Source organism: Erinaceus europaeus, chromosome 3, assembly GCF_950295315.1.
Source record: "Erinaceus europaeus chromosome 3, mEriEur2.1, whole genome shotgun sequence".
NCBI lineage: Eukaryota > Metazoa > Chordata > Mammalia > Eulipotyphla > Erinaceidae > Erinaceus > Erinaceus europaeus.
This window is the reverse complement of record NC_080164.1, coordinates 83674183-83696757: the sequence shown is the minus strand read 5'-3', so window position 1 is coordinate 83696757 and position 22575 is coordinate 83674183. Positions and strand designations below refer to the sequence as shown.

The window sequence follows — 22575 nt, the reverse complement described above, 5'->3', positions numbered from 1 at the left end:
ATGCTTCTATAGAACTTGCTGGACACTCCCTTTATACTGCTGGACTTCTTGAAGAATGACTGTAGCAGTCCATAGAACTTTCCGCCAGCTGACTCAGGATTTTGCAATGCCAGATCACCCCTCTAGCCCCTCAGCTTATCAGGCCCCCACTCCACCCATCAGATTCACTCTGTCTCTTGCTACTCTTACTTATCCCTCCCTGTCTTGTGCTAGTTCTTTTTGAAGACACTTACATGTTATCATTTTTTCCCAACAGGTTTCTGTTCACCCCTACACTGCTATTCCCCTGACAGAGATGAAGCCTTTTACAGACATTGACCCAGTTATATATGGCCATAAAGTAAGAGAGATGTTGGGGAATTGTGAGGATGTGGTTGAGCTTGGAAGGGCTTGAGCTTGAGGGGTGTGTCAATCCTGTTAGTCTCTCTCTCCACGGAGAGGTTGAGCAAGGAGGGACAGTAGAACCCCAAAAAGGTGTGCCTCTCATCAGTCTCCCTGCCTCAAAAAGTGCCCCGCAATCCTGATACTATGGCCATTAGTTAAAAAGAAAGGGGGAATTGTTGGTATCTTCTAATTCTGCTTTTAAAAACCCCTTCTGTTTCATTTGGTTTAAATCCCCCCTGCTTAACACTGCATTCTATTTACATAACCACTGTATTCTATTTACATAACCACTGCCGTCTATTTACATAAATCACTTTTACATTTACATAAAGCACCACCTTCCCTCCAGGGCATTGGTGGTTTAGTGGTAGAATTCTCACCTGCTCCACCACCTCTCCTTGTCACACCCTGATCCTCTCCTTGTCACACCCTGATCTTCCACCAGTCACTTTTCACTCCACCCTCTCTATGTCACATCCTGTTTCCACCCTACTTGGAGAGTATAAAAACAGCTGCTCTTCTGATTAAAGACACTTGGAAATTGCTTTCCGGCTCTGAGAGTTCCAGAGTGTATCTCCTGCGAAGTTAGTGCAGCACGAATTCCTGATCCCTCTCCCACGCAGCAGCCTAGATCAGCTCCAGTTGAGTTCTCTCCAACCCAGAGAGCACTAGCTCGGGAAGAAGCACCCTCAGGCTATCCCGGCACAGGACCTCTTCTGGCTTCACAGGAAAATCCCCTTATTTGTTTATTTATTTATTTAGTTATTGCCACTAGGGTTATTGACGAATCCACTGCTCCTGGTGGCCATTTTTTTCTTTTTAATTTTTTATTCTTTCTTGTTATTAGATAGGATAGAGAGAGATTGAGGGAGATGGGGGAGATAAGGAGAGACAAATAAAGACACCTGCAGACCTGCTTCACCACTTGTGAAGTGACTCCCTTTTGGGGTCCTTGTGCCTGGTAATATGTGTGCTTCCTTATTCATTTTTTTTTTTTTTAATGAGTGAGTGATACAGGGAAACCAGAGCACTACTTAGCTCTGGTTTATGGTGGTGCAAAGTATCAAACCTGATAATATCAAACCTGCAAATCAAGAGTTGCAGGCATGAAAGCCTTTTGCAGAACCATTACACTATCTCCCCAGTCCTCTGGGGCCCTTCTTTTTTTTTTTTTTTTTCCCCTCCAGGGTTATTGCTGGGCTCGGTGCCTGCACCATGAATCCACCGCTCCTGGAGGCCATTTCCCCCCCCTTTTTTTTTGTTGCCCTAGTTGTTGCAGCCTCGTTATTGTTGACGTTGCTTTGTTGTTGGATAGGACAGAGAGAAATGGAGAGAGGAGGGGAAGACAGAGAGAGAGGGGGAGAGAAAGATAGACACCTGCATACCTGCTTCACCGCCCGTGAAGCGACTCCACTGCAGGTGGGGAGCCGGGGGCTCGAACCGGGATCCTTACACCGGTCCCTGTGCTATGCACCACGTGCGCTTAACCCACTGCGCCACCGCCCGACCCCCCTCTGGGGCCCTTCTAACAAGGGCATACTGAGTCTCTCATTTTCCTACTTCTTTGTTCCACTTCCAAAGTCCCAAATGGAAAGAATGGGAACTTAAAAAAAATTGCTGTTGTTGATAGAGACAGAAAGAAATTTTTTTTGATCTTAGAAGTAATCTCTTTTTTTTATTATTATTATTTTTATTTTTTATTTATTTTTTTATTTAAGAAAGGATTAATTAACAAAACCATAGGGTAGGAGGGGTACAACTCCACACAATTCCCACCGCCCAATCTCCATATCCCACCCCTCCCCCGATAGCTTTCCCACGCTCTATCCCTCTGGGAGCATGGACCCAGGGAGACAGAGAGAAATTGAGATGTAAGGGAGAGATAGAGAGAAAGAGAGGGGGGGCTGGGAAGACAGCACAATGGTTAGACAAAAAGTCTTTCATGCTTGAGATACCCAATGTCCCAGGTCCAGTCCCCAGCACTAACATAAGCCAGAGCTGAACAGTGCTGTGGTAAAAATGAGAGAGAGAGAGAGAGAAGAGAAGAGAGAGAGAGAGAGATATATGACATGCCGCATTGTTTCACCACTCATGAAGCTTTCCCTCTGTGGGTAGGGTCCAGGGGCTTGAACCTGGGTCCTTGTCTGTGGTAAAATGTATGCTCTACTAGGTACACCAATGCCTGGTCTCCTAAACATGAGAATTTTGGAGTTAAATACAACAGATACAACAGGTCATTGAACTATGTTCCTTTACAACATGATGGAAAAAAAAAAAAAGGAATAATCCCAGCAGGCCAGGATCTGCTTTTCATGCATCATCTCATTCAAAGTCAATTCCGAAGATCCTATTAACAACATCAAACTGAAACTTAGTGTGTGCATCTGACTCCATTCTCTCACTTAATGTTTCAGGTTTGTCATGTGTAAAATAATAATAGGATCCTACTGCTATGTGTAAGAGACAATGCATGCCAAGCATTATGCAAGGTGTATTATGAGTTTTGTTAGATGTACCAATTAGGATGCTGACATTCCAAGTGGAAAGGAAGATATTTAAGAATCACTAGAACACAGAATCATGGAGAGAGCTTCTTTGCAAAGGTGAAAACAGAGAAGGTTGACTCCAGGCCCTAACTGTGAACTCATCCCTGCCCAGTGAGTGCAATGTAAGTGTACTTACTGACCTACTGACCTAGACCAAAGACTTTATACAAGAGACTGGTAAACATTACCATCCCACTTGATAGATCTGCGCTACATGCAGAGCTCAACCTTTGACTTCCCAGTTATCTGGTTCTTGGGACCCAGGAAGGGAGTGTGGGGTGCAAACAACACCCAGGTACATCAGGATTACTTTCAAGGAGAAATCAGGGGGCCTAAGGAATTATCTCATTAACATGGATTCAGGAGGTTCTGCCAGGAATTCAGAATAATTTTGAATAGTAGGATTTCCTTTTGGGAGGCCATATGGCAAGGAGATCTGAGAAGAGACATCTGGATGCCTGTGCTTGTCAAAGGAAGTGTGTGACATTCCTTTCCTCTTGAGTTTCAATGTTCAAGGTTGTTTACAGGTAAGTCACTGCGTGGCCAGGTGCCCAAGTGGCCAGGTGTCCTGGCCAGTCCCTTTGCTAGTGACTGCTCTCTGGGGCGCCTGGCTCAGGGTCTGTACTGGGGCATGGGAGAGCTCAGAGGCCGCCTTTCCCCTTCCTCCTCTTAGGATGTGCTTCCGTGGGGAATCGCCAAGTAATAAAGTGTTTGGTTGGGAAAGTAAACATACCAGCCGAGTAAATAAAAATCCCCACAAGCAGTTACAGAGAGGAAGTGACTTTTTTTAAGTCACTTCGGTGATGGACCACAGGCCTGCTCTGTCTGAGAGGGAATTACATTTTTTTTGGGGGGGGTTCTCCCAACACCCAGAGTTTCGCGGCCTTAAACCACAAATTTAAAAAAGAGCTCAGAAGCTCCCCCACCACTACCGCTCCCCTCCACGAGTTTCCAGGCTGAAAGTTGCAGCCTTTATTTTCCATTGCGGCTCCCCCCCACCCCTTTCTCTCCGCGGAGGTAGGTAGATGGAAAAAGGGAGCCCTCCTCGGGCCCTCCGCGCCCTGGGCGTCCCCGAGATCCCGCCCCCATGCGGCCTCCAGCAGCCAGGCGGCTCCGGGCGCAGGGGGCGCCGGGGGCGCGGGGGGCTGGGCTGGGCCGGCCCCTAGGTGGAGCCTGGGCAGCGGGGCGGAGCGGCGGCGGGAGGAGGAGGAGGAGGAAGAGCGCGCGGGGCGGCGCTGCGCGGGGAGGGAGGGAGTGTAGCCGCCGCCGCCGGGATCGTCAGGCCGGGGCCGCGCGGGCTCTAGGCGGCCGGCGGGCGGGCGGGCTGCAGGCGCCCGGGCCGCGGGGTGGGCGCAGCGGCGGGAGGCGGGGGCCGCGCAGACAAAGAGCGGCGGCGGCGGCGCGGGCGCGGTGCGGTGTGGCCGCCTTCCCGGGACGCGCTGCCTTCCTCGGCCTCGCTCGGCGGGGCCCGGGCAGGTAAGCTCGGCGGCTGCGGCCGCCAACTTGGGCTGCGCCGCGGAGTTGCGGGCGCGCCCTGGCGGGGCTGGGGGCCGGCTCCCTGCGCGTTCTGCTGGGGCCCGCGGCGGCCTGGTCCCGCACCTTCGCGCGCCTCCTGCGGCCAGGGGGCCTGGCGGCGGGGCTCGGTGCGGCAGGCCGGCTTGGCCCGAGGACTCGCCGTGTGTGTGTGTGTGTCGGGGGGCAGGGGGTGCCGTCGACCCCGCGCTTAGTGTGTGTGTGTGTGTGTGTGTGTCGGGGGGCGGGGGGTGCCGTCGACCCCGCGCTTAGTGTGTGTGTGTGTGTGTGTGTGTGTCGGGGGGCGGGGGGTGCCGTCGACCCCGCGCTGAGCTGCTGTCACCCCGCCTCGCCAAGTCCCCGCAAGGGCGCAGGGCGCTTTGTCCCAGATGGACAAGCAGACTGTTTGCACTCGCCCCAAACAAAGTTTCTCCCGGTGTCTGCCTTTCTGTTCCACTTGGGGGGCGATGGAGTCACCCAGTGGCTCTTTGAAGCATTGGGTGTGTGTGACTTTTGCAGGCCGGGACAGCGCCCAGGGCTTGGCATCGGGTGAGTGTGTGCGTGGGGGGTTGATATGCCAGACCACTTTAATGGATGTATGGGTGGCTGTGACCGATCTCCAGGCACCTGACTTTAGCCTTTGTCGCAAGTGGGACAAAAGCAGGGGTAGGAGGCCCGGCCTCACTCACTTGAGACAATTCAGGTTGGCAGTTTCCTTCCTTTCTTGGGCTTTGTGTTTACCAACAGGTTTAAGGCAGACTCTCCTAAGTTTGCATCCGGAAGATGGGCCCAGGGGCCCAGGAGCCCCAATCCTCGATTGCGCTTCTTTCCCCAAAGAAAGGACGCCAGTGGGTGTGGCCTTTCCCGGGGAATACAGGTAGGGAAGGCCCCCTCCTTCCGACCCCCGACTGTCCACTCGGCCCTTTCATGAGCGATGGTGCTAGGAATGAGAGCAATCCAGGGTGTGTTTCATACCACGTGTGTGATATTGTTAGCCACGCAGCTTCTCAAAGCCTGACAGTGAGCGTGAATGAAACGAACCTGGGAGCCTTTTACTTATCAGTCCCGACCTCAGCATTGCTTCTGAATTCAGTTACCCATGGTCCCCAGGTAAACGGTAAATTAATAACAGGAGCCAAGCATGTATGCCCTTGGTGGAAAGAGAACAGGGCTCTCTCTCTCTCTCTCTCTCTCTCTCTCTGTGTGTATGTGTGTGTGTGTGCATAGTGAGTGGAAGCTTGTGTGGAGAAAGAAATGCACTTAGCTTGGGGATGGGATTTATTCTTGGAGACTTTTGCAATGGGTTTCCTGGGAAACACATGTTAAACAACACTTATGAAGCGGTGACCACAGGGGAAAATCTTGCCTTGCTGCTTCTCTGCTCCAGGTTGTTTAGGTGTAGTTTTGACTGAAGTAAGTAGGCAGATGTCTTGTGGCTTCACCTGGGCTCTGGGCTTCTTAGCTGCCTCAATCCACAGTGTAACTCCTAGGACTCAAAAGGAGACTGGGTGGCACATTCACTGGGTTGCTCAATTGTGGAGAATACTGGCCCTTGCTAAGTGGGTGGGGTCTGCATATGGTGCAGTTCTATCACTGCTCTGCTCAGTCTTCAGACTTTGAGTTTTTGCTTTATTACACCCTACACTGTTCTCTGATGCTCCGATCTCTGACCCTGCAGCATTCTCCACCCCTGTCCTTTACACGGGGAGATTATCAGAATTTTCTCAACAACTAGCCACAGCTCTTGTGTACAGTCTCTGAGAAGTGCACTCTCATCCATATTAAATGCACCGGAAACCTGCCTTGTGCGTGCTGGGGCTGGATAACCCTTTAAAATACCCTAAAGACTCACAGCTTTCCTGGAATGACTTGGAGTCCTTCTCGCTTGCTACTCTCCTTGACTTAATTTGCCCTGGCTCAACAAGGCTCTCTGGGACACATGTGCTTTTAACTGCCTAGACTGCCTTTCAGTGTGCACTGCAGGAAACCCGGGCTTGTGGACATGGTGCCCTGGCATTAACCAGGAAGCTGATTGACCAAAGAGCTTGCTTGCTGGAAATGTAGGGGAGGATAGCGGATGCTGTTTGGGGAAAAACTAATAAGCAGACTCCTTTCATAGATGAACTGGAAACTCCCTGCAGCTCGCCCATAGGCTTGGGAAATGACTGTTTCTCAGTGACACTTTCAGATTGTTTCTCTTTCCTAAAATGAGTGAGAGAAACCCTTTGTGGCATGTTTTCAAAGGACCTAGAAATAAACTAAGAAAACAATGGAATCTCTATGGTTATATGTTGAGTTCAAATCAAAATGGCCTTTTCACCAGCTAGCCTACATATGCACCTAGGGCTGGCAAGCTGACTCACCTGGATAGTGCATTTTGTCATGCCCACAACCCAGGTTCAAGCCCTGCTTCTATCACAGTGGAGGAAGCTCATGCTCTGGTATCTTCCCCTCCCTCCACCTTTCATTGCTTGGTCTCTGTCTATCTGAAAAAGTCAGCCTGGAGTAGTAATGACCAAAAGAAAGTATGCATCTAATGTAAAAATAATTTATTTCTTTAGGCTTCGATACTAGTCAAGTTTTTTTTTCATGCTGCTATAATAATTTCTTTAACATTTATTATTTAAAACTGACCTCATGAAAAGTAATGATTGACTTCATTTTTTTTCTCTAATGTGTTAGTCTGTATTGACATTCTTACACATAAATACTGGCTCAGATAATGAATGAGTTCTTCAGAATACATTCCTAGAAATAAAATTCTAGATTCATATGCCATCTGTGTCCACATTACTAACTAGAAAGGTTAAAGGCCTATAAATGTATTTGCAGGTTTTATTTCACCACTGTAACAACTAACTTATCATTTGATAGTTTAAAGTTGCATGCTTATTTTTTTACTTTTTATAGTTATTTATTTATTATTTTATTAATACTTTACTACTGGTTTACAAAATTAGAAGCTAATGGGAGAACAGTTTCACTGTTCCCACCACCAGAGTTCTGTGTCTCCATTCCCTCCATTGGAAACTGCAGTGGTTCTGCTAGGGTTACAGATAAGGGTTTTAAAGATTTTTTTTTTTAAATCTTCTATTTATTACTGGATAGAGACAGATAAATTGAGGAGGAGAATATAGAGAAGGAAAGATACAGAGAGATGCCTGCTTCCCAGCTTTACCACTCGAGAAACTTTTCCCCTGCAGGTAGGGACCAGGGCCTTAAAATGATGTTCTTGCACATTGTAATGTATGCCCTTAAGCAGGTGTGCCCTGAGTAGTCCAGTTTCAAAGGTTTTTTTTTTTTTTGTTTATTTTTGTTTTGTTTTTGTTTCTCTCCCAGAACACTGCTTAGCTTTGGTTTATGATGCTGCTAGGGATTGAACCTGGGAGCCTAGAGCCTAAGGCATGAAAGTTGTTTGCATAACCATTAAGCTGCCTCCCCAGTGCAATAGAACTACTCCCCCCCCCTTTGCCCTTGGTTTTAAACTTATCCCGCTGTACAAATACTTCTATTATTATTATTATTATTTTAAAGATCTATTTGATAAGGAGAAAAACAGAACCAGAGCATCAGTCTGGCAAAGGTAATACCCGTGATAGAACTTGGGACTTCAAGCTTTTGGACCTGGTGCTTAATCCACTGCACCACCTCCCAGGTTGCAAGTACTTACACTCCTTCCTTCCTTCCTTCCTCTCTCTCTCTCTCTCTTTCTCTCCTCCTTCTTTTAAAATTTCATTTCATTTTTTATTTTTTAAAAAGATTTTATTTATTAATGAGAAAGATAGGAGGAGTGGGAAAGAACCAGACATCACTCTGGCACATGTGCTGCCAGGGATCGAACTCAGGACCTCATGCTTGAGAGTCCAAAGCTTTATCACTGTGCCATCTCCCGGGCCACTAAAATATCATTTTAATAAGGTAGAGAGACCATAGATAGCACTGCTCAGCTCTGACTTAAATTAGTGTGTGTGTGTGTGTGTGTGTGTGTGTGTGTGTGTGTGTGTGGAGGGGGGTTGAACCTGGGACCTGGAAGCCTCATGCATGAAAGTCTTTTTTTTTTTTTTTATTTTGCTTCCAGGGCTATTGCTGGGGCTCAGTGCCTGCACTACAAATCTGCTGCTCCTGGAGGCAGTTTTTTTCCTTTTGTTGCCCTAGTTGTTTTATCATTGTTGTGGTTATTATTGTTATTGATGTTGTTGTTGTTGTGTAGGACAGGGAGAAATTGAGAGGAGGGGAAGACCTCTGGAGAGAAAGGCAGACACCTGTAGATCGGCTTCACCACTTGTAAAGCGACCCCCCCCCCCCGCCCAGGTGGCAACCCGGGGGGCTCGAGCCAGGATCCTTGTGCAGGTCCTTGCGCTTCGCACTATGTGCGCTTAACCCACTGTGCTACTGCCCAGCCCCACATGAAAGTCTTTTGCATAACCATTATGCTGTGTCTTTACCTACAAGTACTTATATTTCTGAAAATATGATCTAAAAGTGTGCATGTTCGTCAGTGCACACATAATCTGTCTTATTCACCGGAACAGCGTACATTCTACCTCAAGAATTTCATACCTTGGTGTGGTCCAGGAGGTGATACAGTGGATAAAAATGTTGGTCTCTCAAGCATGAGGTCTTGAGTTCAATCTCTGGCAGCACATGTGCCAGAGTGATGTCTGGTTCTCTCTCCTATCCCTCTCATAAACAAATAAATAAAATGTAATAATAATAAAAAAAAGAATCTCATATCTTGAAGCCACAGAAGCAAAAAAAGTTCTTTTGCTTGTGCTTCTGAGTGTTCTCAGCCTACTTACCCCACCCTGAATATTTTTATGGGCACTCCTTGGAAACGGAAAGGCTGAATTTCTTGCCTTGCCTTTCTCTTTCATTATTCTCAGCAACCTCTGTGTCCTCCCTGACCCTTTGCTCAGTACACTTCATGCCTCCACACGTCCCAGCCACCCCAGGGCCGGCTTGTGGTCTTCTTCCTCACATGCCTCCCAACCAGAGGACCTGGTTTTGCCCTTGACTCTCAAATGCAATTTTTTTTTTTTTGCCCTTGACTCTCAAATTCTGTGTTTTTCCCTTAAGCACAACAGATACTGAATAAATGCCTAGCTCTGAGTTTGTTGTGGTATAGAGACTCAAGATTCCCTTTGGGATGTGAACCTCTGCTCAAAAATTCTAGGGCTTTGGGAAGGTTTTGTTCCCAGAGGATGGAAGAATCTGATCTGGTGGGTCTGTGTTTGTGAAATTCCCTGTCAACTGAATCATTTATAATCCTGAAGCTATATTTCAACAGCATAAAAAAAAAAAAAAAAAAAAGATGGCTAGCCAAGCACCAGGAGGGGTGGCTACAGCTTCCTTTTTTTTTTTTTTTTTAATTATACTTATTTATTGGATAGAGACAATCAGAAATTGAGAAGGTAGGGGGTGATAGAGAGGGAGAGAGACAGACACCTGCAGCACTGTTTCACCATTTGCAAAGCTTTCCCCTTGCAGGTGGGGACTGGGTACTGGAACCTGGGTCCTTGCGCATTGTAACGTACACTCAGCTAGATGTGCCACTGCACTAGCCCTGCTACAGTTTACTTTTCAAGACTCCATGCTCATTTCAACCTGAACTGCTATATTAGTTATTTAGTCTTCCTCTCTCCTTCCTTTCTTCCTGCCCCCAGGGTTATTGCCAGGACTTAGTGCCTGCACTACTCTATCACTCCCAGAGATTTTTTTTTTCCCTTTCTTTTTGATAGAGGGTGACAGACAGAAATAGAGTAGGAAAGGGAGGAAAGACACCAGCTTCGCTGCTTGTGGGCACTGGGGTTGTGTAGGGCAGCATATGGATTCTACTGGGTGAGCTACTATCCGGTCCTCTGTATTTTAAATATTTAAAAAAAATTAAAAAAATATTTATTCCCTTTTGTTGCCCTCGTTTTATTGTTGTAGTTATTGATGTCGTCATTGTTGGATAGGGCAGAGAGAAATGGAGAAAGGAGGGGAAGACAGAGAGGGGTAGAGAAAGATAGACATCTGCAAACCTGCTTCACCGCCTGTGAAGCGACTCCCCTGCAGATGGGGAGCTGATGCCACGAACCGGGATCCTTATGCCCATCCTTGCGCTTTGCACCATGTGCGGTTAACCCACTGCGCTACCGCCAGACTCCTGCCCTTTTTGTTTCTTTATTATTGTTATTGATGTCATTGTTGTAGGATAGGATAGAGAGAAATGGAGAGAGGAGGGGAAAACGGGGAGAGCCTGTGAAGTGACTCCCTTGTAGGTGGGGAGCCGGGGGCTTGAACTGAGATCCTTACGCTGGTCCTTGCGCTTTGTGCCACCTGCGCTTAACCCACTGCGCTACCTCCCGACTCCCTATTCTCAACATTTTTAAGAAAAGAAACTTCCAATATGCTCAGAATTTAAATGCTGCAGTTTTCTCTTGTGAGATAGTGTTCACATGTGAGATAGTTTTATAAGTCAATGGTTAAGGAATATCCAAAATGTCAGTCAGATAAAATACTGGTTATGGCATCTGGGAGGTGGCTCAGTGGATGAAGAAGCATTGAAGATATGTACTAGAATTTATTTATTCATGAGAAATGTAGGAGGAGATAAAGAACCAGACACATCACTCTGGTGCATGTGCTGCCGGGGATTATACTTAGGACCTCATGCTTAAGAGCTCAATACTTTTATCAATTGCACCACTTCCTGGACCACTTGGATTTTTTTTTTAATTAGTGATTTAATATTGACTTACAAGATCATAAGGGATATAATTGTGATAGGGATGTAATTTCTTTCTTTTAAATTTTTATTTTTATTTATTTATTCCCTTTTGTTGCCTTTGTTCTTTTATTGTTGTAGTTATTATTGTTGCTGTTATTGATGCCGTCGTTGTTGGATAGGACAGAGAGAAGTAGAGGAGGGGAAGACAGAGAGGGGGAGAGAAAGATAGACACCTGCAGACCTGCTTCACCGCCTGTGAAGTGACACCCCTGCAGGTGGGGAGCCAGGGGCTGGAAACCAGGATCCTTGCTCTGGTCCTTGCCACCTGCGCTTAACCCGTTGCGCTACCGCCCGCCCCTGATAGGGATGTAATTTCATACTTTTCCAACCACCAGAGTGCTGTGTCCCATCTCCTCCATTGGAAGCTTCCCATTTTCTTCTTTCTCTTTCTTTTTTCTTTTTTCCCCCCACTAATAAAAGCTAAAAAGCCAGTGAAATAGCTCACTTGGCTAGGACACTGCTCTGCCATGTGTGTGACCCAAGTCTGAACCTGGCCCTCAATGCACGGAAGGAAGTCTTCATGCCGTGGCCTTTTTCACTCCTTGTCTCTTAAAGAAAAAAATAAAGGAACTGGGGGCCAGGTGGTAGCGCAATGGGTTAAGCACACATGGCACAAAGTGCAAGGATGGGCACAAGGATCCTGGTTCAAGACCCCAGCTCCCCACCAGAAGGGGGGTGTCACTTCATAAGCAGTGAAGCAGGCCCGCAGGTGTCTAGCTTTCTCTCCCCCTCTATCTTCCTGTCTTCTCTCCATTTCTCTCTGTCCTATCAACAACAATACTAACAATAACAAGGGCAACAAAAACGGGGAAAAACACCCTCCAGGAGCAGTGGATTCATAGTGCAGGCACTGAGCCCCAGTGATAACCCTGGAGGCAAAATAAATAGATAAAATAAAAATAAAAAGTAACCTCAGTGAGGTTTGTCACTGTGGTTGGTGGAGCTCTTTCATAGTGTGGTCACTTCTTCTTCTTCTAGCATTTGCCCTTCTTCCGTAGCCAGTCAACAGCGTCAGGTTGAGCCTGATGTAAAGTTTCAAGACCTCCTTTGAATCTGGAGAGGTGGCAGTCGTTGACTATGTGGGTCATAGTCTGTCTGTAGCCGCAGGGGCAGTTCGGGTGGTCTCTGGCTCCCCAGCGATGGAACATAGTGGCGCACCGGCCATGGCCTGTTCGATAGCGATTGAGGAGGGCCCAGTCATAACGTGCTAGGTCAAAGCCGGGTTGACGCTTGCAGGGGTCTGTGATGAGGTGTTTGTTCTTTACCTCAGCTGACTGCCAACTCTGTTTCCAAGAGTCTGGAACAGAGAAGTTCAGTGTAGGCGTAGGGGACCAGATTGGATGACGAGACGTCAAGCGTTGGACAGGGTGGGCGAAGATACCCGCGTATATTGGCAGGTCCGGTCGAGCGTAGATGTGGGAAATGAACTTAGATGATGCCGCATCCCGACGAATATCTGGCGGGGCGATGTTGCTAAGAACTGGCAGCCATGGAACCGGGGTGGAACGGATGGTTCCAGAAATGATCCTCATGGAGGAATATAATTTGGAATCGACCAAGTGGACATGGGGGCTACGGAACCATACTGGGGAACCATAGCTGGCCAGTCTTGCAATGATGTTATTCCTCGTGCCCACCTTTGCTGCAGTTTTTATGAGATGTTCGTGAAATGACAGGGTGCAATCGAGAGTAACGCCAAGATAGACTGGCTGGGCTTCATGCTGGATTCGTGTGGTCACTGAGCCCCAGTGATAACCCTGGAGGCAAAATAAATAGATAAATTTAAAAAAAAGTTATCTCAGTGCGGTGTGTCACTGTAGTTGGTAGAGCTCTAATACAAGCCATTTTATGGGACCCAGCCTAATGGCTGTGGCCTAACTACAGTACTAAATAACAGGTAAAATGTTTAGACCAGAACCTTTAGAGTCACTCCTGGGTTCTAGCTGTCTGGGTCTGGGATTGGTCCAGCCTTGCTTTGCTTAGTTCTCTTCAGATACCTTTACTCTTTCCCCTTAGTAGGGAAAATGTCATTGCTTCTCTAGTTTATCTGTTCTTCCCAGGAGTTCTCACTTGCTGGGTGGAAGGAGGAAGAAACTTCCCTTTTTTTTGTTCCTCTCTGGGAGTATGAGCCAAATATCTTTTTTTTTTTTTAATTTAATTTTATTTTTGAGAGAAATGCAGAGAAAAAGACACAGAAACACCAGAGCACTACTCAACTCTGGCTTATGGTAGTGCTGGGGATTGAACCTGGACCATTGGAGCCTCAGGCATGAGAGTCTGTTTGCATAACCATTATGCTATCTACCCCACCAGAAACAGAGATCTTTATGGGGTGCAGAAGATGGGAGGTCTGGCTTCTGTAATTGCTTCTCTGATGGGCATGGGTGTTGGCAAGTGGATCCATACTCCCAGCCTGTTTCTGTCTTTCCCTAGTGCGGTTGGGCTCTGGGAAAGTAGGGTTCCAGGACTCATTGGTGAGGTCATTTGTCCAGGTCACAACAGCAGCAGGTGCAAAAGGGACAGCTCTGTGTCCTGGTCTGTCAGTAGCTATGCAAGAACGGGTTTGGGACTGTTGGTATGCTTCTAAATTCTGCTTATAAGACCTTCTGTTTTGATCATCACATTAGGAAAAAAAAAAAAAAAGCAGTCTCAGATGTCAGAAAAATTTGCAGGGGAAGATAGCATAATGGTTATGCAAAGACTCTCAAGCCTGAGGTTCTAATGTCCTAGGTTCAGTCCCCTGCACCACCATAAGCCAAAGCTGAGGAGTGCTCTGAAAAAAAAAAGAAGGAAGGAAGGAAGGAGGGAGGAAGACCTGATTCACTGTTTGTGAAGTGACCGCCTGCCTGCAGGTGGAGAGCCAGGGGCTCCAACCAGGATCCTTGTGTGGACACCTGTGCTTCTCACTATGTGTGCTTAACCCAGTGTGCTACTGGTGGCCCCCCAATTTTTTTTTTAGTTTTTAATTTAACTTTTCTTTTTTCTCTTTCTTTTCTTGTATTTATTTTATTTTTGAGAGAGATGTAGAGAGAGAAAGACACAGCGAGAAACACCAGAGCACTGCGCAGCTCTGGCTTATTGGGGTGGTGGTGGGGGGATTGAACCTGGGACTTTGGAGCTCCAGGCACAAGAGTCTCTTTGCATAACCATTATGCTATCTACCCCCTCACCTTTTTTTTTTTTTTTTAACCAGAGCACTGCTCAGCTCTGGCTTATGGTAGTGTGGGGGATTGAACCTGGGACTTTGGAGCCTCAGGCATGAGAGACTCTTTGCATAACCACTGTGCTATCTACCCCTGTCTACATATTAACAAATCTTAAAAAATAAAATATATGCTCAGAACCATAAATGTTTCTTATGGTGTAAGATTCCTCATTGGTAGAAGCTGGAGCTTGAGTATTGGGTCATTGGGGGATTTCCTGTCAGCCAACATGTGGAGGAGGAAGCCCTGGACTTGGGAAAGATTTAATGAGTAATGAATTACTGGCTGTTGCAGTGATGACGAGGGAGGAGTAGGGGTGCAGGTTTTGAAGAATTGTGGTGTGGCATTGAACTTGTACATAGCAGGTCCTGAGAGACACCAGGCCAGGTATCAAGCTGCAGTTTTGAAAAAACTTTTTCACAGTTACAATTGGAAGCCTTGACATGGGTTGCCAGTCTTGGTGGAAGTCCCAGATCAGTCTCTACCTAAACCTTCTCTTTCTCTCTCTCTCTCTCTCTTTTTTTTTTTTTTTTTTTTTTTTTACCTCCAGGGTTATTGCTGGGGCTCTGTGCCTGCACTATGAATCCATTGTTTCTAGAGGCTGTTTTTTCCCTTTTGTTGCCCTTGTTGTTTATCGTTGTTGTTATTATTGTTGTTTGTCATCATTGCTGTCATTGTTGGGTAGGACAGAGAGAAATTGAGAGAGGAGGGGAAGACAGAGAGTGGGAGAGAAAGACTAATACCTGCAGACCTGCTTCACTACTTGTGAAGTGATTCTCTTGCAGGTGGGGAGCCAGGGGGCTGGAGCTGGGATCCTTATGCCAATCCTTGTGCTTTGTGCCAAGTGCGCTTAACCTGGTATGCTACTGCCTGACCTCTCAAACCTTCTCTGAAGTGCTCTTGGGGGCTGTCAAATTGGAGGTAGCCATTTCCTCCCCCACTTACCCCTCCATCCAGTGGATGGAGCCATACCCGAGAACCCGGTGCTTTCGTTGGGGGTCTTCTGTTTGTCCCAAGCCTTAGGAAGCTCAGTGGTTTCAGGTGGCTACAGCCTGGAAAGCCTCTTTAATCCCCCCCCCCTTTTTCCTTTATTCTGACAGAGACAGAAACACTTGTGGCATTTTCCCACTGATCTTGAAGCTTCTGCTGTGGAGGTGTGGATTGGGGCCTTGAACCCAGGTCTTCATGCATGCTAACATATGTGCTTTACTGGTAACTTGACTACCTGACTTTTTGGGCAGTCTCTTGAATTCACTTTTGGGCATGCTTCACTTGTGACCAGATTTATAAGTAGTGTGGTTTTAAGAAGTATTAGATAGGAACTAGGTGGTGGCATACCTGGTACAACACACATACAAGGACCCTGGTTCAAGGCCTTGGTCCCCACTTGCAGGGGGGAGCTTTATGAGTGGTGAAACAGTGCTGCGGATCTGTCTTTCTCTCTGTCTCTATCTCTTTTTTCCCTTCTATCTCTGTCTCTGTGTCCCCCTTCCCTCTCTTTCTGTTTCCAAGAAAGAAAGAAAGAAAGATAGAAAGAAAGAAAGAAAGAAAGAAAGAAAGAAAGAAAGAAAAGAGAGGTGGGGGGAGGCAGGTTGTGGAGCACCTGGTTAAGTGCACACATTACAGTGCACAAGAATATAGGTTCAAGCCCCTGGTCCCCACCTGTTTTCATGAGTGGTGAAAACAGGGCTGGAGGTATCTCTCTGTCTTCCTCTCTCCTCCTCTCTGTTTCTCTCTGTCTCTTCCTAGTAATAAATAAATAAATAAATAAAAATAAATAATAGATGGGGAGGGGAAATGCCTGCTAGGAGCAGCATATTTATTGTGCAGGCTTCAAGATGCAGTGATTCTTCTTCTAGCGTTTGCCCTTCTTCCATAGCCAGTCAACAGTGTTAGATTGAGCCTGATGTAAAGTTTCGAGACCTTCTTTGAATCTGGAGAGGTGGCAGTCGTTGACTATGTGGGTCATAGACTGTCTGTAGCCGCAGGGGCAGTTCGGGTCGTCTCTGGCTCCCCAGCGATGGAACATAGCGTCGCACCGGCCATGGCCTGTTCGATAGCGATTGAAGAGGGCCCAACCATAACGTGCTAGGTCAAAGCCAGGTTGACGCTTGCAGGGGTCTGTGATGAGGTGTTTGTTCTTTACCTCAGCTGACTGCCAACTCTGTTTCCAAGAGACGCAGTGATAAGCCTGGTAGAAACAACAATGATACTAATATCACAAAGTAAAGGTTGATGTACTTCGCCTGACTTCAGACTTCTCCCGGCAGCCAGGAGGGTACCAGCTCATGAAAACTGTTAGAAGGCGAAAGCCCAGAACTACCCTCGTGGCCGCCTCATAGGACAAGGCCCATCAATGTTCCATGGGGACTGTTCCAGAAAAAGGATGTGCAGAGGCCTATTTAATATCTTGGGAATTCTGGTGGAGTATTTGAGGGTGTCTGCGAGTCAACAGGCATTTTAATTATATCACTTAGGAGCCTGGCTGAAGAAGAGAAGAGCAGTTGTCTCCTTCCTCCTTGCCTGCTATGCTTACTTTGGAGACAATGTCTTTGAAAGCTTGTATCCTGGGTTTCAGCTCTCTCTTTCTCTTTCTGTCTCTCCCCCACCCCACCCCACCCCACCCCACCCCACCCCACCCCACCCCACCCCACCCCACCCCACCCCACCCCACCCCACCCCACCCCACCCCACCCCACCCCACAGGGGGAGGTAGTCCCAAATGGTGCGATGGTGGTAAACAGCTCCTCTCCCCTTTCTTTCTCTTTCTCCTTACGTTCCTCTGCCTCTCATTGCCCTGAGCAATGGAAACCAGCTAGTGGACATTGACATAAGACTTGCAAACTGCTTGATTCTCCCCCATCTTCTCCCCAGGTTATTGCTGGGGCTCCGAGCTTGCATAACACCTCTACTGTTCCCAGTGCCCTCCTGCCACCCCCCTTTCTTTGCCTCCAGGGTTATCCGTGGAGCTCAACGCTGGCACTACAAATCCACTGCTTTTTGAGGCCACTTTTTTCCCATTTTATTGGATAGGATAGAGAATTTGAGAGAGCAGGGGGAAATATAGAGGGAAAGAGAAGGATAGACACCTGCAGACCTGCTTTGCCACTTGTGAAGTGACCCCCTCCCCCGCAGGTGGGGAACTGGGGGCTCGAACCCAGAATCTCATGCTGGTCTTCGTGCCTAGTATATGAGTGCTTAACTGGGTGCGCCACTGCCTGGCCCCTTCCCCCTTTTCTTTTCTGATAGAGATGAGAGAGAAACAGAGGAAGGGTGAGAGAGAAAGGAACACTTGAAGCACTGCTCCACTACTCCTGAAGTTTCCTCCCAGCAAGTTAGAACCAGGCGCTTGAATCTGGGTTGTTGTGTATGGGGAACCTGTGGTCTACCAGGTGCACTACTGCCTGGCCTCTTGTTTATTTTTAAAGATTCACTTATATTCACAAGAGAAAGAGCATCAGTAGAATACTGCTCAGTTCTGGCGCATGTGGTGCTGGGGATGACCTCAGGCATGCAGGACTGGTGCCTCCTGGTTCTGAGAGATCAAGAAAGAGCAAGGGTGGGGCCAGGTGCTGTACCTAGTTGAGTGCACTTGTAGCAATGTACAGTGACCCAGGTTTGAACCCACCTGCAGGGGGAAAACTTGGCAAGTGGTGTTTTTGTCTCTCTCCCTCTCTTAATTTTTGTTAATTTTTAAAACTCTATTTATTTATTGGGTAGAGCCAGCCAGAAATCAAGAGGGAAGGGGAAGATAGAGAGGAAGAGGGACAGAGAGACACCTGCAGCCCTGCCTCACCACTCACAAAGATTTTCCCCCTTGCAGGTGGGGACCGGGAGTTCGAACCTGGGCCCTTTCGCATTGTTAACATGTGTGCTTAACCAGGTGTGCCACCACCCGGTCCCTCTCTTCTTCCTCTCTGTATCCCCCTTCCCACTTGATTTCTGGCTGTCTCTATCCAATAAATAAATAAAGATTTAAAAAAAAAAGAAAATAAAAGAAAAAAAAAGGGCTTCAGGGGGTCGTTTTAGAGAGAGTTTCAGGAAATTTGATCAAGGTGAGCAGCGAAGCTTTCACCAGACTCTTTGTTTTAAAGAGACAGATGGAGGAGCAGACTCTGGCAGGACATACAACAAGCCAGACCTTCCCCCTTCTCCTTTTGTTCCTCTACTCTGTTTTGCATTTGTAAGTGACTAGCTGAATGCAGACCTCCACACTGACTGTCTATCTTAGCATCATCTGCTTTCCATCTGTTTCCACTACCTGCATGCATCTGGGCTCTGCTTTCTACCTCAGCTAGAGCCTTCCCTCCATCTGCCCGGCTTGTGATGAGAAGATCTCTCTCTCTCTCTCTCTCTCCCTCCCTCCCTTCCTCTCTCTAATATATTTATTTATTATTGGATAGAGACTGAGAGAAGTTGCTGGGGGGGGAGTGTTGGAGACAGAGAGGGAGAGAGACAGAGAGACACCTGCAACCCTGTTTTCATCCCCTTGTGAAGCTTTCCCCCTGCAGGTGGGGACCAGGGACTTGAACCTTGGTCCTTGTGCACTGTGATGTGTGTGCTTAACCCTCTTGCCCCTTAAAAGATTTTTCTCGTATGCAGCCTGGGAGGTGGCGTAGTGAAATATTGGACTTTCTCTCTCTCTTTTTTGCAAACCAATAAGAAAATAATTTATTATTTCAAATCCTATAACTTTGGTAACCCTTATAAACTCCACGAGACCCTGTAACTCTATTTTCTTTTTGATTTTTATTAGTGATTTAATATTGATTTACAAAATTGAAATATTGGACTCTCAGGGGGAGGTCTGAGTTCTGATCTTAGCGTCATACGCACCAGAGTTGTGTTTTGGTTCTCTCTCTTTCTCTCCTTCATAAATAAATAAATCTTAATGAAAAAAAAAAGAAAGAAATTAAATCTCACTATTAGGTCATCTGTGTTGCTTTGGTTGCCTTCTAACAGTTTCTTTAGTAAGTCCTCTTTCAGTGGTTTGGTGCATAAAACGCCATGGGGACTGTAATGAAACCATGCTGACACTGTAGTTTTCATTTTGAATCTCATCACTGTTGGTTGCCCATAGATTTATGTCCAGTTGTCTAGTGTTGGCTGCTTCAGCTGGGCTTTGCCTTGTACCGGGTGTACTCAGCCCAGATTCGTGACAGCTGAGTCTGCCTTTCACGAGAAGTGGATTGTCGTATGCTTTACATTGGCTTGTTCTAGCCCTCCCCCTCCAAGAGAATTGGATGAGTCCTGTTAATTTCGCGGGCCTGCTTGGCCCCGCCCCAAGGGACCCTGGGAGAGGGTTCCGGAGTCCGAGAGTTCCTGAGTTCCCCAGTGACAGAGTTCCTGAGTTCCGGAGTTCGAGAGTGCGAGGGTGCGAGAGTTTCTGAGTTCGAGAGTAAGGGAGAGGGTTCCTGAGTTCGAGAGAAAAAGAAAGAGTGCTTGCGCCGCCGCAAAGAGACAGCAGAGTTCTGTTTGGTGATTAGTTTGTCTTAGTTTGTGAATCGTTGTTCCTGAATAAAGAAATACAGCTTCCCTGCCCAGCCGTTGTCTCCGCGTCTCTGTTCACCACCGTGAAGCTAGCCGGCCCGGCAAGAGCCTCCGAAATTTTAACAACAAATGGCGCCCACGTGGACCTGACCTGCGCATCTCTCAGATAAGTAAAGACAATTTGGCTACCTATGCACGATGGCCTTCTCTTCTGCTTGTGAAGAGATCTCCAAAGGCCTCTGCTCTTTCTTCACGAGACTGTTTTGCTGTTTCTGGAACATTTATCTCTGGACCACTCTGTGGTTTCCACTCGCTCGAGCGAACTCAGAACAGCCAGCGGGAAGAGCCAGCGGGCGGGAGGCGAGGCACGGAGCTGCCGTTTCCACCTGGTTAAACAGCCAGCCAGCCGGCTGCGCCCAGACAACCCCGCGCACCGCGCCAGCAACCCCGCAGCCCCGCAGCCCGCAGGAGGCCTACGCCACCATGCAAGAGCCCGATGCCAGCACGCTAGAGCCCGATGCCAACATGCTGGAGCCCGATGCCAACATGCTGGAGCCTGAGGCCAACATGCTGGAGCCCGATGCCAACATGCTGGAGCCTGAGGCCAGCCCACAGGAGCCGGCTCTCCACCGCGTGGTGCAGGGCACTGGACGCTTGATCCCTCCACGCTGCTCGGCCACTGCGAACAGGGCAGCAGACATGGCAGGGCCATGGGGCAGGGCCGCGGCGTTCTATCATGGCCGCCACCCCTGGGCACCTAGGCTCACGCCTTCTACAAAGATGGCCTGCCTGCCCTCTTTCTATGAATTCTGGAACCATCCCGGGCCTCCCGGACTCCCGGGCTCCCTGCCAAAACTGGGCACACGAGATTTCCAGCCGCCGGTCCGGTCTGAAGACAGACAAGCTGGAGTACGCAGAGATTTGTGCAGAGATCGCAACCTGCAATTCCTAGAAGTGGAGCTGCGCGGGAAGCCACCTCCGGATGGTGAACCCCCCCCCCCCCCCAACAACTAAGACAATATAGATTTAAATTCGTGTTTAAAATGACATGTCTTCGTAACAAAGGTTTCTCTCCTCGTGTATTAATGACTATGTTTATGTGTATGTTTAAAGTTTGGTAAACAGTAGCTTTAAGGCTAAATTCTTAGTAGTCAAAGATAAATGAAAAAGGTTTTCAACGTAATTCTCATAAAGATAAAAATTAACTTACATTTAAAGTCTGAGGTAAAAATTAGTTAACAATCAATATATTTCAACTAAGTTGGTCTAAACAAAAGGTTAAATAGACTTGTTGATATGTAAAACACTACCTTCTCTATTAGAAATGGTAGATCGCACAATGGCTATGCTAATTATTCTCATGCCTGAGGTTTCCTCTCCGGCCCACACCTAGGGTGTGTCTCCATCTTGAATGGGTGTAACAAAAGGTTAAAAGACGTTGTTGATATGTAAAAGTCTCAAATTCCTTCTCTATTAGAAATGTTAGATCGTGCAGTAGATATGCTAATAACAAGTTTTGTTTCATAGTAAGTAAGTTGCAGCCAGCTGCCTTTGGGACCCTAGGCCGTTCTCCGCCCCCATGCAAATGCCCGTCGAGGCAAGTAGCCCCCCAGAGGCAAGAAATGTTTTTTTTTTTTTTCAGATATGGCCCCCTCAGGCCTTCCCTTGGCAACATGCTGGTTTTGGTTATATATGTTTCTGTTCACCCCACACCCTTGATACTATAGTCATTTAGTTAAAAAGAAAAGGGGGAATTGTCGTATGCTTTACATTGGCTTGTTCTAGCCCTCCCCCTCCAAGAGAATTGGATGAGTCCTGTTAATTTCGTGGGCCTGCTTGGCCCCGCCCCAAGGGACCCTGGGAGAGGGTTCCGGAGTCCGAGAGTTCCTGAGTTCCCCAGTGACAGAGTTCCTGAGTTCCGGAGTTCGAGAGTGCGAGGGTGCGAGAGTTTCTGAGTTCGAGAGTAAGGGAGAGGGTTCCTGAGTTCCAGAGTAAAAGAAAGAGTGCTTGCGCCGCCGCAAAGAGACAGCAGAGTTCTGTTTGGTGATTAGTTTGTCTTAGTTTATGAATAGTTCCTCCTGAATAAAGAAATACAGCTTCCCTGCCCAGCCGTTGTCTCCGCGTCTCTGTTACCCGCCGTGAAGCAAGCCAGCCCGACCAGAACCTTCCGAATTTTAACAACAGTGGATTCTCTCTGCCTTTCTTTCTTCAGAGTACACCTTCATACCCACAACTTCCCATTCAATGTTGGGCTCATATTTGCTGTCCGATCTCAGTTTAGAAATAAAAGTGGGTCAAGTTTGCAAGGACAAAAAGACCCTTTTGAAAGGACTTTCTGCAACATGGCAGAGACTTGAGTTTCTACTGCTGTGTTCAGAGATTCCTAAACCGAGGACACTTTTGTCCACATTGTCCTTTGGCCCAGTGTTCAGAAGCAACAACAATAACAAACTCTTCTTCCTCTTTTTCTTCTTCTCTTTGACTCAGAGGGAGGGAGAAAGAAAGAAAGACACCTGCAGCACTGCTCCCCCACTCCTGAAGATTTCCCCTGCCGGTGGGGACTGGAAACTTGAACCTGTGCTCACTCACATGGGAGACACAAAAACGTGTGTGTGTGTGTGTGTGTGTACATACATATACACCAATTTATTACATATATGTATATATA

At 47.5% G+C, this 22575-nt stretch overlaps 1 protein-coding gene across 6 annotated transcripts in view; it reads left to right on the top strand.

The window, feature by feature from the left end:
• Positions 1 to 4206: 4206 nt before the first annotated feature.
• Positions 4207 to 22575, top strand: part of NCK2 (NCK adaptor protein 2) — a 125620-nt gene continuing 107251 nt past the window's right edge. For 2 of the 6 annotated variants that reach the window (XM_060187615.1, XM_060187614.1), the window contains exon 1: positions 4207 to 4406. The gene's annotated coding sequence lies outside the window, so the exon portion shown is untranslated. The remainder of the gene's footprint in view (positions 4407 to 22575) is intronic. The other 4 variants (XM_060187616.1, XM_060187617.1, XM_060187613.1 and 1 more) reach the window with 4 other exon arrangements.